Here is a 13,003-nt window from a genome sequence, read left to right on the forward strand (position 1 = left end):
AAAACCAGTCCAATTGCATCACTCATCTGCTTGATCATGATCTCACTCCAGATAAAACTCCCAAGTCCCTACAATGGCCCACAAAGGGCAAATACCATCAGACCCTTCCACCCCCACCTCTCTAACCTCATCTCCAACTGCTTTCATCTTCAGCTGACTCTGCTTCGGTTACACTGGCCAGTTATTTTCCCATCTCAGAGCCTTTACATTTGTTGTTTCCTTTAGCTTCTTCCATCAGTCTTTTTAGGTCTTTAATCACATGTCACCTTTCTCAGTGAGGCTTTCCCTAATCACCTCATTTATTTATTTATTTAAATATATTTTATTGTTTTTTTACAGAGAGGAAGGGAGAGAGATAGAGAGTTAGAAACATTGATGAGAGAGAAACATCGATCAGCTGCCTCCTGCACATCTCCCACTGGATATGTGCCCACAACCAAGGTACATGACCTTGACCGGAATTGAACCCGGGACCCTTGAGTCTGCAGGCCGACGCTCTATCCACTGAGCCAAACCGGTCAGGGCCCTAATCACCTTATTTATTTAAAATTGCAACTTCTATCCCTGGCTGGTGTGGCTCAGTTGGTTGGGCGTCATCCCATGCACTGAAAAGTTGCCAGTTTGATTCGTGGTCAGGGCACATGCCCGAGTTGCCTGCAGAAGGCAGCTGATCAATGATTCTCACCATTGATATTTCTATCTCTCCCTCTCCCTTCCTTTTTCTGAAATCAATAAAAAATTTGCGCTGAACCAGTTTGGCTCAGTGGATAGAGCGTCGGCCTGCGGACTCAGGGGTCCCGGGTTCGATTTTGGTCACGGGCATGTGCCCTGGTTGCGGGCACGTCCCCAGTGGGGGGCGTGCAGGAGGCAGCTGATCGATGCTTCTCTCTCATCGATGTTTCTAACTCTCTATCCCGCTCCCTTCTTCTCTGTAAAAAGTCAATAAAATATATTTTTTAAAAAATTTGCAACTGCTGTGACCAGTTTGGCTCAGTAGCTAGAGCGTCAGCCTGTGGACTTAAGGGTCCCAGGTTCGATTCCGGTCAAGGGCATGTACCTTGTTGCGGGCACATCCCCAGTAGGGGGCGTGCAGGAGGCAGCTGATCGATGCTTCTCTCTCATCGATGTTTCTAACTTTCTATCCCTCTGTTATGGGTTGGCTCAACGAGATAGACCACCGACTCAGAATTTAAATTTAAGAGCCTTTATTAAGCTGGCCAGCTGACCACAGCGCCTATCTCCCCCTCTGGGAGATTCGGAGCGTGTGGCAGAGATCAAGGGTGCAGTATGATCCTTTATAGCAAAACAGTGTTAGAAAAAAAATACAAAGCATTCCATTAGCTGTTCCTTAGAAGTTCACAGAAAGTTCATAAGCACAAAGGGGGGGTAAACAGAGTCACACCTGGCTGGAGCATATCATAACACATTGTTTTTCTAAGACAACCTAGCAACTTTTCTTCTATGGTTCCTAACCCTGACACAATCCTCCATACGTCAGTCCCCGCTCCCAGCACATTCAATTTCTCATGTCCCATTTCCTCCCCTTAGCACAATTCTGTAACATTCTGTAACCCTTCCATGCCGCAGTCCCTCACCCTAGCACATTCCCTATTGGTCTTGTGCCCAAATCAAATCTTTGATTCAGTGCCCTCCTCTATGATATGAAATTGAGGAGGCATTTGGCAATGTAGGGTCGAGCCACCGGGGAAGAGTACGGCATTTGATGGTGAAGAATTGGCTCGGCCGCTGACATAGAGTCTTAGTTCCCACGTCTTTCTCCTTCCCTTTGGTCAGTCCACCAGGCGAGAGGCATGAGGAGGACGGGGTTACAATTTCCAGTGCCTCTTTCCTGCGACTTTGATGGCGGTTGGAATGCTCAGCACCACCTGGTAGGGTCCATTCCATCTAGGTTCCAGGCTGCTAGGGTCGTGGCGCTGCACCCAGACGAGATCACCCAGAGAGAAGGCAGGCTGTGTTGGACTGGATCTCAGCACGTCCTCCTCCCGTATGGCTTTCATCACCCGTTGTGCTGACGTGGCACTGCTCTGCAAAGCCTGTAAGGACTCAAGCAAATTTCGGGTAGACAGCTGGGCAATTTCTTCCTCCCTTAGGCGGGGAAGAAGAGGTGGCGGCCTGCCAAACATAATTTCAAAAGGGGTGAGTCCTTTTATATACGGAGTACACCTAGCTCTGAGGAGGGCAAAAGGAAGGAGACTTACCCAGTTTTCGCCAGTCTCTAATTTTAACTTAGTTAATGTTTTCTTTAAGATCTGATTTATTTTCTCTATTTATCTAGAACTCTGTGGCCTATAGACACAATGCAATTTCCAGGTAACCCTCAGGGCCTTAACTATGGATTGTAACTTTGGCGATAAACGCCGGGCCATTGTCGGACCACATATATAGTGGTAGGCTAAACCGGGGGACAATTTCAGTGAGGAGTTTCCTAACTACTACCTGTGCTGTATCTGCCTTGGTTGGGTATGCCTCAGGCCAGCCAGAGAAGGTATTAATGAAAATCAGCAAGTATTTATACCCTCCTTGTCCTCCTGGTATCTTGGTGAAGTCCACTTCCCAGTGTTCTCCGGGGTTCTGACCTCGGAATTGCTGTCCCGGTGCGGCGACAACAGGGAGCCCTTGATTCACCCGGGCACACACTTGGCACCCTCTAGCCAAATCTTGGGATATTTTCTGGAGCCCTGGGATGTAAAATTCTCTTCCCAGTAGTTCTGATAGCTTCGTTCCCCCCAGGTGGGTACTCTAGTGGGCCTGGGAAGCAATGGTCCGCCCCAGGGCTTCTGGCACTATAGGCCTCCCGTCTGGCAGAATTAGCCATCCAGCCTCTCCTTCCTGGGCCCTTAGTTTCTCAGCTAGCCACTGCTCCTCTGGCAGATGAGTAGGCTTCTCCGGGAGCCTTGGTGCTGGCAGGGCTACGAGAACTTCTAGGGGCCCTACTGGTCTTTTAGCCACTTCCTTGGCCCCCTGTAAGGGCAGTGTAAGGAGAAATATCCTTGCAGTCCCTGGGTAGGTCTGGCAGGACGAGTGCCGGGGCGCTCACCAGGGCTTCTTAGATCTCACCTGGCTCCACCTCATGTCACTACTGCCGCCCCGCATACCGCATACCAGGTACCTTCCTCTACGAAGCTGCTCCCATCGGTGTAGAGGGTCTCATCCGGATTCTGCAGGGGCTGGTCCACAAGGTTCTCGCGGAGGGAAGTGAGGGTAGTCAGTGTCTCCTCGCAGTCATGCAAAGGGGCCTCTGCCTCCATGTCAGGGAGGAGTGTGGCCGGGTTCAAGGCAGCTGTTTTCAGGAAGTTGAAATGTTTGCTCTTTTTCCCTTTCCCCACCAGAGGGCCTGAGTGAGTACTATGAGTTCCACAAGGAAGTCCACCTTTTGGCCCCCCACTGTCAGGGTCATTCTGGGCTCCTGGGGGCCAGCTGAGCCCCGACAACTCCAATCCACCTCCTCCAGCAGCATGGGAGGGAGTCGGTTTCCCCACACGTTCAGGGCACTCCCTTTTCCAATGTCCTTCCTTTCTGCAAAACGCACATTGATTTTCCCCAAGCCTGGGTTGGACTCCTTTTCTTCCGCGAGGCTTTTTTTTTGCCCTTGTTGTCTCTCCGGCCCCTTGGGCCTCCCTCCTCGCTCAGGGCCAGGAGGACCTTGGCCATCCGGGTGTTTAAACCTGCCATCAGGTCCTCCCAATTGTCAAAAACCTTCTGGGCCACCTCAACCAACTTAGAGATTGATTTCCCCTCAAAGCCTTCTAACTTCTGTCATTTTTTCCTAATATTTGGGGCCGACTGGGAAACAAATGCAACATTGACAGCCCTCCGACTTTCCGGGGCATCAGGGTTAGGCCCCTGGACTGTCTCTGTCACCTTAGAGAGGTTTGTGGGTCTCCGAGCAGCAGCTCGGATGCCCCCTAATAGAGTCTGGCGATACCGATCGAGAGCCTCCTTTCCCCTGTCACTATAGGGGTTCCAGTTGGGTTGCCTGGAGGGAAACACAGCCTTTAATCTGTACTAAAGGAGCTTTATTTCCTTACAGGGTCTTACATGTCACAGGACCTCACAGGGTCTGTAATTCCTGTAACAGAGGGCTAGTATTCATCACTTTATTAACCCCCTCTGTTCTAGACAGGCCTTCCCCAGTTTCCTACAGTTGAGGTTTTGTGCCACCCCTGGCATGGGCATGGTCACACAGGCCTGTCAGACAGCATACAGGTTGCTAACTGTCAACTCTTTCTCAATAGAGACCAAAATTTAATGGGTATTCTTCTTTGCCCACCTGGGCAACTGCCCTCTCGGCAGCGAGACATCCTTTACTTTTTGGGTTCACCCCACATAGCCTTCTTCCAGGACAGTTTACACATAGGCCAGTTCTTCTTTCTAGCCACAAATACAGTTTGTCCAATTTCCTTAAAATGTATTCTGGCACAGGAGAAAGTTGTTTTGCTGTACATAGGTAGCTTAACCCCTATACAACTGGGCTCGGACCTCTGCCTAGCATATTGCAGTCTATAAGTTCAATATGCAGCCTCCGGTCCTCCTAACTAACCCAACGAGGTTTCGGCTAGTCTCTGAGTCAGGCTCCTCCTCTCTTGGAGAATTTCAAAGTCCTGATGGCTCCCAGGTCCAGGGAGAGTGCCCTTTTCTTAACTCTGTTTATTAGTTACAGGGCCCTGCTTTCCTTGTCCTCCCACCAGTCCCCTTTATGGCAGAGCAGCGACCAGGCCTCTTTGAAGGGAGTGCACTGGAAGGGGACATCAGCCCCTCCTCTTCCAGCAGCAACAGGCACTAAACCCTTTCAGTACATTTGCAAGCAGGGAGCTTTTACTAGCTCTATCTGCAGCTTTTATAGATCTCAGGCTTGCTACTCTATTTCTGGGGCTGTAGGAAGGCTAGTACCAGTCACTGGCTTATGGCTTAACTGCTGTAGCCTGCAAGCCAAAGGCCCAAGTACTTTCTCGCTGCTGCTGCTGCTGCTTCTCTTTTTTTAGGGCCACTGCAGGCAGCTCAGGCATCCAGCCCCTCTTCTTTGATCATTCACTCCCCAATCTGGTCTGGAGCTGGGGAATAGCGCCTCCATCTGCCTTGCATCCCCAGAGGGCTGCCTGTCTAGCCCCAGATTTAGAGGGCCGGCCTTCCGTAGTGGCAACATAGGAACTGCAGGACTGGCGGATGTCGCAAGGTCCTGCAGGTTCTCCCCTCTCTCTCTCTGTCAAGAGCTGGTGGCATGGCCTGGGCCTGAGGCCAGGGCTCACCCAGATCCGGCGCCTGGGGACCATAGGGGGCGGCCGGCTAATGGGTTCTTCCTGCTCTCCCTGAAGGACCGGGGGAGCCTTTCCCTTCTGGGGCCCAGCCAAAAGAATTGTCTGTCTCTGTCCCAATTTTCCCCTCGGGAGGCATGCCCTCATCTACCGGGGTTTCTTGGACAATATGTCAACCCAAACCTGAATATAAGGAATTTGGTCAGGATGCCCTGGGCGGCAGTATATGACATAATGGACCCGGTAGGCAGCGGTCAGATCAAAAGACCCTGCATCCGGCCACCCCTCCTGGAAAGTGGGCCACTCCCATTCACAGAATCGCTGTAAATCAAAAGCATTAACATTATAACTTTTAAATCTACCCCAGAACTTCAGTTTAATACAGTAAATTACAACCCAGGTAAGAGCAACTGATAGACAGAAATTTTTATTAACTAAGTAGGCTGATTCCCCTTTAACAGTGAGCAAAAGACTCTGAGAAAAAATAATTCTCGCAGCTGCAAGAGGCTTTGAAGACTATTAAAGGGGCCAGCCCATGCTGAAACCGGTTTGGCTCAGTGGATAGAGCGTCGGCCTGCAGACTGAAAGGTCCCAGGTTCGATTCCGGTCAAGGGCATGTACCTGGGTTGTGGGCATATCCCCAGTAGGAGATGTGCAGGAGGCAGCTGATCGATGTTTCTAACTATCTCTCTCCCTTCCTCTCTGTAAAAAATCAATAAAAAATAAAAATAAAGGGGCCAGCCCAAACATTCAGCCAAGCGTATCAACAGAAAGCAGAATAAATCAAAGTAGCTTTTACTTTACACAGACCAGTAATGATTTACACTTTCTTAGTATATCAGCCCAGGCTGGAGCTGTATCTAGTCCTCCTTCTCTGTAGTAATTTGGCTAGTCCCAAACAAACTTTTTCCCGACCCCATGATGATCGGTGGTGAGAGACAGACAAGGGAGGGGGTGACCTGTTTTCACAGATCCTCACGCAGATGCCCGCCTGGCCGCGTCCCTTGGGAGCTTAGATTCGTTGTAGCTAAGGTGCACCCGTATAAACCCCGGGCCTGGTCACCTCCACATGGGGGTGAGTCACCGTTATGCCATATGACGAATCGCGGAACCGCAGGTTGGGGCCCACTCGGACTCCGTAACCGAAGTCGTGGAGCCACACAAAGGAGAGGAGAGGGCAGGCCCCCTCCCTCCACACTCACACACTTTCACCAGACATTCACTCATAGTTTAAACAATCCCCCCAATTCCTAACAATTTCCCAATTCCTGAGGGAGCTCTATAGCTTCCCGGGAGGTGATCAAGCTCCCCTTCCACTCACCTGGAGTGGGCCTGACTGATAGGGAGTCGACGAAGATGACTGACCCTATCCCATTTGACAAAGACAAAGACAACAAAGAACAAAGACAACATAAATCAGCCAAATGCAACCTAAGGTTGCCCGGAACCTGCAGCTTGCTCCCTGAAGTCCTGAAAATTTTCAAAAAACATTGCAGCAGGGTGTACACAGAAGCAGACAACTTTTTGACAATAAACACCAAGACAAACAAATACCAGACAGACAAACGCAGTGCAGCCTACAGCCGCACGAACCAGGGACCCCGGCCACCGTCGTGGCCGCAGGTCAGGACCAGGAATACCGCTGAGTCCAGCCCTCCGTATAGGTCCTTCCGTGGGACGTCCCAATTCCAGTTTAACGACCGGTCCTTACCTCTCTCGAGAGTCCAGGTGGCTCAGTTTCCAAATTGAAAGTTTTGGGGTGGACTGGAGGCCTCCTTGGTAGTCGTTCCCCACAGGTGTCGGGTATCTCGCTGAGTGCCCGGCGACAAATGGGGGAGAGCCTCCTGCCTTGAATAGGGAGTCCCTCTCCTCCCTGCCGGGGGAGAGCCTCTAGCCCTATATAAGGGGTCCCTCTCCTCCCTGCCAGGGGAGAGCCTCCAGCCCTAAACAAGGGGTCCCTCTCCTCCCTGCCAGGGGAGAGCCTCCAGCCCTAAACAAGGGGTCCCTCTCCTCCCTGCCAGGTATCTCGCTGCGGTCCTCCAAATGTTATGGGTTGGCTCAACGAGATAGACCACCGACTCAGAATTTAAATTTAAGAGCCTTTATTAAGCTGGCCAGCTGACCACAGCGCCTATCTCCCCCTCTGGGAGATTCGGAGCGTGTGGCAGAGATCAAGGGTGCAGTATGATCCTTTATAGCAAAACAGTGTTAGAAAAAAAATACAAAGCATTCCATTAGCTGTTCCTTAGAAGTTCACAGAAAGTTCATAAGCACAAAGGGGGGGTAAACAGAGTCACACCTGGCTGGAGCATATCATAACACATTGTTTTTCTAAGACAACCTAGCAACTTTTCTTCTATGGTTCCTAACCCTGACACAATCCTCCATACGTCAGTCCCCGCTCCCAGCACATTCAATTTCTCATGTCCCATTTCCTCCCCTTAGCACATTCTGTAACATTCTGTAACCCTTCCATGCCGCAGTCCCTCACCCTAGCACACCTCTCCCTTCCTCTCTGTAAAAAATCAACAAAATATATATTTTTAAAAAATTGCAACTTCTGCTTTCCACTCAGCATTTCCTAACCACAAGCATGCTTTATTTTTCTCCATAGAACTTTCTGATATAGTTTTTTTCTTTTTTGTCTGTTCCCATCCCTACAACGTAAACTCCATGGGGGCCTAGATTGTGTGTTTTGTTCACTGTTGCATTCCTTAAGCCTGGAATAGTGCCTCACACATAGTAGGTGCTCATTACATTTTTTTTAAAGATTAAACAATTTCTGCCTGGCCAGTGTGGCTCATTGGTTGAACTTTGACCATGAACCAGGAGGTCATGGTTCGATTCCTGGTCAGGACACATGCCCAGGTTGCGGGCTTGATCCCCAGTAGGGGGCGTACAGGAGGCAGCCGATCAATGATTCTCTCTTCCTCTCCCTTTCTTTGAAATCAGTAAAAATATATTTCAAAAAAATACAGACACCATCCTGTTTGACAGCTGGCTGTACACAAATAGGAAGTGGGTAGGTATGCCCCAATTTTCAAACCTCTCCTCTCTCCTCACACTTGCAGTCTTTCCTCTTCCATTCTCACTCTCTGTTGGTGGTCTTGCTTCCTAGTCATTGAGAAAATTTGAGCCATCACAGAATTTCCATAACTCACCTATCACATCCCAGCTAACCAGCACCTGGCACTCAAATCCTCTGCCTTCCTCTTGTTCCTACAGATGAAGTGCATGTGCCAAGGCCAGCCTTTTTGCTTGCATGTGCCCTCAATCCTAACCTCTGTCACCTATTCAGGAACCGTGTTCTGGCAAGCCTTTCTTTTCTGTCCTGCTAGTCACTGGATTGTTCCTATCAATGAATAAATAGTTGAGCCCTAGCCAGTTTGGCTCAGTGGAGAGAGCGTCGGCCTGCGGACTGAAGGGTCCTGGGTTTGATTCTGGTCAAGGGCACATGCTCGGGTTGCAGGCTCCATCCCCAGTGGGGGGCGTGCAGGAGGCAGCCGATCAGTGATTCTCTCTCATCATTCATGTTTCTATCTCTCCCTCTCCCTTCCTCTCTGAAATCAATAAAAATATACTTCAAAAATAATAGTTGATCATCTCTCCCATCTTAAAAACCTGCTCTTTACTCCAGCTCCCTTTCCAACTACTGCTCCTTTCCCTCCTTCCCTTTACAACAAAACTCTGAAAGATCTGTTTATATTTACTGTTTCCAATTTCTCTCCCCCCATTATTTTTTTGACATATAATACACATACCATAAAAGCCATCATTTTGAAGTTACAATTCAGTGGTTTTTGTCTTTATTTTTAAAATATATTTTTATTGATTTTAGAGAGAAAGGGAGAGAGAGAAACATCAGTGATGAGAGAGAATCACCTTTGACTGCCTCCTCCGAGCCCCTCAATGGGGATCGAACCCGCAACCGGAGCATGTGCCCTGACCAGGAATAGAACCGGGACCTTCTGATTTCATAGGTCGATGACACTCAACAGCTGAGCCATGCTGGCCAGACCAATTCAGTAGCTTTTAGAATGTGAGCATACTGCTAATTTGAGAACACTTATTATATCCACTAGAAGCCCAGTGCACAAAATTCATGCATGGAAGGGGGGGTGCTCTCAGCCTGGCCTGCACCCTCTCGCCATCCAGGACCCTTTGGGGATGTCCAATTGCTGGTCAGTCAGACATCCCTCTCACAATCCGGGACCACTGGCTCCTAACCGCTTGCCTGCCTGCCTGCCTACCTGCCTAATTGCCCCTAACCCCTCTGCCTGCCTGCCTGATCACCCCTAACTACTCTCCTGACTGCCTGATCATCTCTAACCACTTGCCTGCCTGCCTGATCAACCTTTACCACTTACCTGCCTGCCTGATCACCCCTAACTGCTTGCCTGCCTGCCTGATCGCCCTTAAACACCTCTGCCTCAGCCCCCTTCGCCGCGGCTTCATCCCAAAGGACGTCCAGAATGACGTCCAGAAGGTCGTTCAGCTGCCCAGTGTAATTAGCATATTATGCTTTTATTATTATAGACTAGAGGCCCAGTGCACAAAAATTTGTGCACTCGGGGGTGAAGGGGGGGTCCCTCAGCCTGGCCTGTGCCCTCTCGCAGTCTGGGACCCCTCGGGAGATAACGCCCTGCTGGCTTAGGCCTGCTCCCGGGTGGCAGAGGGCAGGCCCAATCCCTAGGTGCAGCCCCTGGTGGGGCTCAGAGCTGGGCCGATTGGGGAGTTGGGGCGCCACCCCGTCATGCACAGAGCAGGGCCCATCAGGGGGGTTGGGGCTCCTTACCGTGTCACGCACAGAGCAGGATCGATCAGGGGGTTGGGGAGCTCCCCCCTGTCACAGAGTAGGGCTGATAGGGGAGTTGGGGCACCGCCCCCTGTCACACACAGAGCAGGGCGGATCAGGGGGTTGGGGTGCCGCCCTCTATCACCCACAGAGCAGGGCCGATCAGGGGGTTGGGGCACTGCCACTGTCACACTCAGGGCAGGGCCGATGGGGAGGTTATGGCTCTACCCCGTCACACACAGAGCAGGGCCCGTGGGGGCGGGGCGGTTGGGGCGCCGCACCCTATCACACACAGAGCAGGGCTGATCAGGGGGTTGGGGCGCCGCACCTTGTCACACACAGAGCCGTGGGGCAATCGGGGGGTTGGGGAGCTCCCCTGTATCAGGCACAGAGCAGGGCTGATCAGGAGGTTGGGGCGCCTTCCCCTGTCACGAACAGAGCAGGGCGGATAGGGAGGTTGTGGCCCCGCCCCCTGTCACACACAGAGCCACAGGGCGATCAGGGGGTTTGGGCGCTGCCCCCTGTCACGCTGATCCCAGTGCCGGGAGGCCTCTCGGCTCCGCTGATCCCGGTGCTGGGAGTCATATTACCCTTTTACTATATAGGATAGAGGCCTGGTGCATGGGTGGGGCTGGCTGGTTTGCCCTGACGGGTGTCCTGGACCAGGGTGGGGGTCCCCACTGGGGTGCCTGGCCAGCCTGGGTGAGGGGATGATGGCTGTTTGCAGCTGGTCACACACCCTTCAGGGTGGGGGTCCCCACTGGGGTGCCTGGCCAGTCTGGGTGAGGGGCTGAGGGCTGTTTTCAGGCTCGTGTGTGACTGAAACTCCCAACTGCTCCTTTTTTTCTTTTTCTTTTTTAATTCTGGGCCAGCTTTAGCTCTGAGGCTCCAGCTCTGAGGCCTCTGCTGCTGAAAACAGGTATCTGGTTTGTTTCGGTTCTATAATCGAAACTCTGTATCAACTCTAGCTCTGAGATTCCGGGCTCGCTGAAAGCAGGTTTCTGGGGTTTTGTTTAGCTTCTATATTTGTAACTATGTTTCTTAACCTGCAAGCTCAGAGGCTGGCAAGGCAGGCGGGCAACGTTGGAGTCCTGGGTCACTGAAGCAAGCCAGCCTCATGTTAGTTTCAAGCTGCCTGGCTGCCGGCCGCCATCTTGGCTGGCAGTTAATTTGCATATCGCCCTGATTAGCCAATGGGAAGGGTAGCGGTCGTACACCAATTACCATGTTTCTCTTTTATTAGATAGGAGATTAGCAGTGACTTTCCATCCTCCTTCTCCCCCAGCCTTAGGCAACCAATATTTCTGATTCTATGAGTTTGCATATTCTGCACATTTCATATAAATGGAATCATACTTTATGTCATCATTTGTTTTTGGCTTTTTCACATAGCATAATCTTTTCAGGGTTTCTTCATGTTGTAGCATGTGCCAGTACTTAATTCCTTTTCATGGCTGAATAATATTCCACTGTGTGGACATATTTTGTTTATCCATTATCAGTTGGATTCTAGGGTTGCTTCCACTTTTTGGAAGTAGTGAATACTATAAACACGGTGTGCTTAATTTCTTGCAGTCCTTTCCTGCTTTGGTGTTTTCAATACAGCAGCCAGAGGGATCCTTTTGTTGTAAAATATTGGCAGATTATATCACACCTCTTCTCAAAACTTTGCAGTGGTTCCTATATCATTCTATCTAATAATATACAAACATGGTAATAGACCGTACCTTCGCTATGCCTCCCATCGCCTAATCAGTGTGATATGCAAATTAACTGCCAGCAAAGATGGTGGCTAATTTGCATACTGCAGGCAGGGCGGGACAGCACCATCCCGCCTGCCCTGCTGCCATCCGGGCCTGCTATCTGCGACCCGGGGCGGCGGGCATCCCGTGTGCGACCCGACCCGGGACAGCCGAGCAGGGCAGCAGCGATCAGCCGGCCCGCCCGGGCGTCCCGTGTGCGACCCGACCTGGGGCGGCGCCCCAATCCCCTGATCGGCCCTGCTGTGTGCGTGACCCGGGGAGGGATCAGGCCTGCCATCTGCCACCCGGGGATTGGGCCTAAGCCAGCAGGTGGTTATCTCCTGAGGGGTCCCAGACTGTGAGAGGGCACAAGTGGGGCTGAGGGACACCCCCTCTCTCCCCCACCAGTGCACAAATTTTTGTGCACCGGGCCTCTAGTCTCTATATATAAAAGGCTAATATGCTAAGTGTCCCTCCGCCCGTCTAACCAGTCACTATGGTGCACATTGACCACCACCAGGAGGTAGATGCTCAATGCAGAAGCTGCCAAGCTACAGCGACTTGGCAGCAGCGGTTCTTGGGTGACACTCTAAAACCAGAGAAGAGGGAGCCCGATTCCTCGAAGGGCCACACGATTCCACCTTCTGCTATGGGTTATGTTGTTTCTGGGGCACTGTTTGCCCCGAATCTGGTTTACTGCACACTTGCATTTGCATTCCACACCCTGTACGACAGCAACTTTGCAGAGTGCCCTCTCGCACTTCGGGACCCCTTGGGAGATGTCAGAGAGCCAGTTTTGGTCTGATCCCCATAGGCCAGGCCAAGGGACCCCACCTGCCGGAGGGACCCCGCTTATTCCACAGGTGCCGGGGAGGGACCGTGGGAGGTTGGCTCCAGGGCATGTTCCCCCCTACCCCCTGTCTCACCGGCCACCTTCTAATTAATTTCCTTTCAATGTGCACAAATCCATGCACTGGGTCACTAGTTCGGAATAAAAGCCCAAGTCTTAACTATGACTTGCTGGATCTTGCCCATTAGCTCTTGTGACTTTATTCCATCCCTTTAGTCGACTCTCCCCCTTGCTCACTCTACTCCAGCCATAATGGCTTCTGCCATTTCTGAACAGGCCAGGCACACTCCTAATCCCAGGGCCTTTTCACATATTTTTCCCTTTGTAGTAGGAGCTTAATATT

This window comes from Myotis nattereri (genome assembly GCF_964212035.1).
Source record: "Myotis nattereri genome assembly, chromosome: X".
Classification (NCBI taxonomy): Eukaryota; Metazoa; Chordata; class Mammalia; order Chiroptera; family Vespertilionidae; genus Myotis; species Myotis nattereri.